The 5,877-nt window shown below is 58.7% G+C and overlaps 1 pseudogene across 1 annotated transcript; it reads right to left on the reverse strand.

The window, feature by feature from the left end:
- Window positions 1-1,935: 1,935 nt before the first annotated feature.
- LOC306810815 (GTP-binding protein Rhes pseudogene) lies at window positions 1,936-2,846 on the reverse strand (annotated as a pseudogene). The gene has a single exon. The product of its transcript is annotated as a GTP-binding protein Rhes pseudogene (transcript).
- Between the last annotated feature and the right edge of the window lie 3,031 nt (window positions 2,847-5,877).

A 5,877-nucleotide genomic window follows, 5' to 3' on the forward strand; every position in this document is an offset into this window, starting at 1 on the left:
CTCCTGCACCTCCAGCGTCTCGGTTTCTGCATCTGTTGCAGCCGCAGCATCTCACCCCGCAGGTCTCGGGCTGGGGCTGGTGGGATTTGGGGTCCCGGAGCCCCCGGGGGCTCCTGCTCTGCCCAGGGAAGGCAGAAATGGGCACAGGGAGGAGCTCGGGGGGCTCCCCTAGGCCATGGGACCTCCAAGGGGAGCTGTTTCCAGGCCATACCATGGATCTCACAGGAGGGGCTGGCAACCAGCCTTGCCCATCCCAGCTTCCTCTTTTCACACTGCAGAGAGATTTTCTTTCTGCTTTTAGCACAATGCTGTGAACAAAGGGCCTGGTGCTCCTGCTCCTGCATCACCCAAACCAAAGCTGCCCTGGGAGGTGTGGGGCTCCTGCAGGGCTGGCTGGCCAGGGAGGCACTGTGTGATTTGGGCAGGGCTGGGTGTGGCAGGGACAGCCCTGGCAGGTGGCTCCTGTGGGCACATCCCCGGGGCTGCACCCATCACACCCGGCCTCACTGCAGGCATTGGGCACATGGGGTCAGCTGCCCAAAGTGAGCTGCTCCTGCTCATCCCCTGCAGGCAGGAGCCCCCTTTCCCCAGGCAGGTTCCATCCTGAGCAGCTCTGTGTGTCCCCAAGGCACTGCAGGGACAGCCACACACCCGGGCACAGCGTCGTGGTGGCAGCACGAGGGACGTGGCTGTGAGACAGAGGTGGGGGCAGCCTGAGCCACCCCAGCAGGTCCTGGTGCCCCTGCCTGTCCCCAGCCTGGTCCCACACCAGGCTCTGGCAGGAGGATTTTGCCTGTCTGGGAGTCACTGTGGCTCCAGTGCCCAGGGGAGAGGTGGCAGCAGGGTGCCCAGCAATGATGCCCATGGGGAGGTTGGGCTCTCCTTGCTGGCACCTGCTCCTCTGGGAAGGTGCTGGAATCCCCAGGTACCTCCCCAGCTGATCAGAGCTGAGTTTCTGAAAGCTGCAGACCCCAAACTGCCCATCTCCCTTGGCTCTGTATCTGGGGGGTGACTCTTTAACCCATCAGGCTTTGATATCTCTGTTTCTGGTGTGTGTGTGGCTGCTGAGCAGGTTAAAGGCTCATTACAGCCAGGCTGGGCTGTGTGAGGGGAGAGTAAATCAGTTCAGGGCACTCTCAGCACAGCAAACACGGCTCTTCTGTGCCTCCCCCCATGCCGTTTATTACCTCCTTTTAACATGTTTGTGCTTTTATTTCAGTGGATCAGCTGTCTTTTAATGGCTGCTTGTTATTTTTCGTGCTCAGAGGTAAGGAGGTGTTTTATTGTTGGTCTCTGCTGCTTGGTAAAAACTTCAGTGTGGGTAAATTATTAGAAATATCATAACTCTGAATGTCCTGACACTCAGGGGAGGCTCCTCCAGTGCCAGGACACTGCAAATGAGGCTGGAGCACAGGGGAGGGAAGGCAAAATGCAGTGATAAGAGCCTAAAACACTGATAGTGGGTACTGCAGCACCTGAAATACAGGAGAAAGAAACCGAGACACTTTTCAGCTCCATTTTGCAACAATTTATTTATTGGGAATGCTTAAAAAAAGAACCAAACAGAAAGAGAATAGAGAAAACCAAACTGATGCACAGACCCCCCTATCACATGCTCTACAGCAGGGACAGACTCAGGACTGCTCAGACACTGGGTGTGCTGGGGGTGCCAGAGCCGTGCCAGGAGGTTGGGACAGGTGACACCAGACCCGAGTGCCCTGGGACAGTGGCACTGCAGGGCTGGTGCAGCTGCAGGTGCCACATCTGCCAGAGCCCTGGCATTGTCCCCCTGCCCTGCCTGCCAGCTCTCCACAGCGCCCTGGCTGACCCCAGGTGAGCCTCCTGCTTTATGGGAATTCCTCCTCTCCCCACACCCATCCAGCAACCAGGATCCCTTCCAGCTCCTGCCTTATCGCCCTCTCTGCTCCTTGGCTGGGTGGGGAGAGGAGGGAAGGGGTGGGAGGCAGCAGGGGAGGTTTTGGCCCGGGCAGTGCCTCTCCCCACCCAGCCCACCTGAGTTTCCAGCCTCGCCGTGCTCAGCACACGGAGCAGCTGTTGGTCTTGTTCATGGGCGGCCGCAGCGCCTGCTCCTTGGGCAGCGTCTCCCTCCTCTTGCAGAGCGCGGGGCTGAGCCTGCTGGGCAGGTTTGCCTGCTGCAGCAGCTCCCTGAACACCTCCAGCACGTTCTCGTTGTCCCGGGCCGACGTCTCCACGAAGCGGCTGTTCCAGTCCAGCTCCACCAGCGACAGCGCCTCCTCGGCCGGCACCTGCCGCTCGCCGCCGCTCTCCGCCTTGTTGCCCACCACCACAATGGGGGGCACCTTGTCCTCCTTCACCTCCAGGATCTCCTCCCGCAGGCTCTTGACGCTCTCGAAGGACTCGGCGTCGTCCACGGCGTAGACCAGGGCGAAGGCGTCGCTGTTCTGGATGGAGAGCTTCCTCATGGCCGGGAAGGAGTAGCTGCCGCTGGTGTCCAGGATCTCCACCCTGACCGTGGCCCCGCACAGCTCGTACTCCTTGCTGTGCAGCTCCTCCACCGTGCGCCGGTGCTTGGGCTCGAAGGTGTCCAGCAGGAAGCGGCGGATCAGCGATGTCTTGCCCACGCCGGCGGCTCCCAGGAAAACCAGCCGCACGTGGTTCTTCTCCTTCACCTCCAGGGACATGGCTGGCACGGAGGGGACAGGATGCTCCGCTGCTGCTGCTCGCCCCGCAGGTGTCCCTGGGTGGCTGCAGCCCCGCTGTGTCCGTCTGTCTGTCCTCCCCGCCCTGGGAATGTCGGTGGCACCGCTCCGCAAACTTCTCCCGCCCGCTTTGCCGCGGACTCTACAGCCCCCGAGTCCAGCTCATTTTTTTATCCCGGTTGCTCTCTGCCATGTGGCACCGAGCTGTCCAATCTCTGCGGGCTGTGGGCGCTGGAGGAGGGAGGCAGGGCGGGAGGAGAGCGGCTGCTGCGGGCCAATCGGCGAGTTGAGCGCTGGAGAGCGCGGAGCGCAGCGCTGCATTGCTGCATGCCGTGGGGAGCAGCGCTGCATTGCTGCGGCCGTGGGGAGCAGCGCTGCATTGCTGCATGCCGTGGGGAGCGGCGCTGCATTGCTGCCGGCGGCGGGGGGCTGCGCTGCATTGCTGCCGGCCGTGGGGAGCGGCGCTGCATTGCTGCATGCCGTGGGGGGCGGCGCTGCATTGCTGCATGCCGCGGGGAGCGGCGCTGTATTGCTGCCGGCCGTGGGGAGCGGCGCTGCATTGCTGCCGGCCGCGGAGAGCGGCGCTGCATTGCTGCATGCCGCGGGGAGCGGCGCTGCCGGAGCCGCAGGGCAGCAGCAGCTGCTGGGCTCGCTGTGGGGACACTCAGTGGCCATCCCCAGCCGTGGCCTGGCTGGTGGCCTGGGGCTGGCCAGTGTCACCCGCCGCCTTTCCTGCACCTACCCAGGGTTGGGAACTCGTTTGCAGACGAGGCTGCTGTGAACGTGCCCAAGTCTCCAGTGAAGCGATGAAATACTTGGCTGGAGGGGCAAAATAAGCTCTCCTGTCTGTCATAACCTCCTCATTCAGCTGTCAGTCAGTGATTTTTGTGAAATATTTAACCAGAGGGGGAAATAAAATCTCCGTGAAGACGAAGCACGGCGCTCTCCGGGAGCAGATGCCAGCAGCCATGGGAGGAACAGCCCCGAGCCACGGTGGGGCTGCTCTAGAGCTGCAGCCTGCCCCATCCAGGTGTGTTTGCTCAGCACTCGCCTTCCATCCCATGCCAGAGCTGTCCCACCAGCTGATTTATGCACAGTGCAAACACAAAGGAGCTTGCACAGAAGTTCAAATAAGTTTCTGCCCCAAATTTGTGGATGTGTGGCTTTCAGGAGTTTTAATGCTGGTTTTCTTTCCATAACTAAATACCAGTTCCAGCATTTAGTTCTGGGTGAATTTGTTCTATTGATTCCAAAACCTTTCACTGGAATTTTTCCTGTCTTTTCATTATCCAGTTATTCTTACACTTTATCTGTGTTGGGAGCTTTCCCAGCCAGTCTTATCTCATATTACCAGTAGATTGTATCAGGATGAGCAGAGTCCTGTGCTGGGGTCAGCCTGCCCTGAGAGAAGGGAAAGTTGGGCCCCAGCAGGGCTGACAATGGGATTGGTGTCCAGTGCCCCACAGCATCTCCTGGTGATGCACCTTCCCTCACCAACATGAAACTCCTTCTGGGGACACTTCCTGAGCCAAGAGGAGATCCCAAATGTCAAGGACTGGGCTGTGGGAGCTGGAAGGAGCTGGGGATGCAGAAGGTTTGGTGACAGGTTGAAAACCAGGAGAAGGGGTGGATGAGCAGGGGGTGTATGAAGGAAGCAGCAATGGGGGTTTGGTGCCTGGTGTGGCACTGGCACCAGTGGAAATGAGGAACTGAAGACAGCAGGGCAGGACAAGCAATCCCAAACCAGCCTTTGGAAGCTGTTTAAAGCCAAAGCCCTATTTTTCAAACAGGAAATAATTTGGTTAATACCTCTTCGTGTTTGGTTTTCAAGAGTGATGAAAAGGGTTTTCCACAGTCCCTCCCAGCTGCTACAGTAAAACCCTGCAGGCTTTTAGGATGTTCTGGGGGCTGTGGTGTCCTTGCTGCTGCCCATTTCCCCAGCATTTCATTCCAAAGGGCCTGAAAACATGGATCTGTTCAATCTCTCAAAACCCAGCAAGAGATGAGTGAGAGAACCCATCTGTTCTCTCTCACAGGTGCAGAAATGATGCCCAGGGTGAAGGAGGAACCTGTGGCAGGAGGGAATGGAAACCCCAAGCTCCAACCACCTCATCCTGGCTCTAAACCCTCCCCTTCATTGCTGGCACCCGGGGAAGGAGCCTGGCAAATGCCATCCAGGGTGAGGGGACCCTGGTGCTGGGTCACATCACAGCCCCTGTCCCTGGTCTGGGTTGTTTCTGCAGAGGTGGAGGTGTCCTGCAGGTGAAGGGCCAGCCTGGGCTCTGAGACAAAGATTTGTGGCACTGTGGGCACAGTCACACCCACAGTCACTCAGAGCCAGGCTCTGTATCCCCAGTGATTTTCACATCACTTGTCTCCCCTCAGTTCTCACATCTGTGCTGCTATGGTTACCGAGAGCCTGAGAGGGTTTAAATCTCCCTCAGAGCAATGGAGGATTGCAGGGTAATCTTGTTAGGAGATGAGCAATGAATATTTCCAAAGGCCTTTTGCATGGATAGCTCGTTCCCTATGAGCTTATGGCCCCTGACAGCAGGGAAAGCAAAGCAGGGGGGACTGAGCAGGGGACAGGGAAGGATGAACACAGTGACTTGTTTTCCACTGCAGCCCTTTGTGCTCAGGGTGATGTCCCTAAACTCTGAATTTTTCAAGGTTGGCCAGCTTGGGTCAGGTATTATCCAAAAAAACACAGTGATTATTTCAGTCTGTTTCCCCCAGGGAGAGACTCACAGGACATTTATGGGCACTTGGAGATGGGGACAGTGCTGGATGAGCCCCACAGAATCCTGAATCCTGAATCCTGCCCATTGGGATGGGGCTGGGATGGCTCGTGGGAGTGGCCAGCATCCATCCCCTGAGGGATTTTGTAATCCAGGTGGAATTTGGATCCTGCAGCTAGGGCACAAGCTGCACCCACGGGAACTGGAGCGTGGCAGGGGCAAAACTGTGCCAGTGTGAGCCAGAGCGTGCCCTGGGCTGTCCCCACGGGAGAGGGGACCGTGACGCCCCAGGGACAGGGAATGAGGGAGGGAGGGAGGGAAAGGAGCCCTGAGCAGGGCAGCAGCAGGGGAAGGGGAAGGGATGGCAGCAGTGTTGGCAGGAGCTGGCATGGAGCAGGAGTGAGATGTGGGGTGGGTTTGGGGCAGGTGGAGTCACAGCCCCAGCGCTCACAGGCAGG

Source organism: Erithacus rubecula (assembly GCF_903797595.1).
Source record: "Erithacus rubecula genome assembly, chromosome: 20".
NCBI classification, from domain to species: domain Eukaryota; kingdom Metazoa; phylum Chordata; class Aves; order Passeriformes; family Muscicapidae; genus Erithacus; species Erithacus rubecula.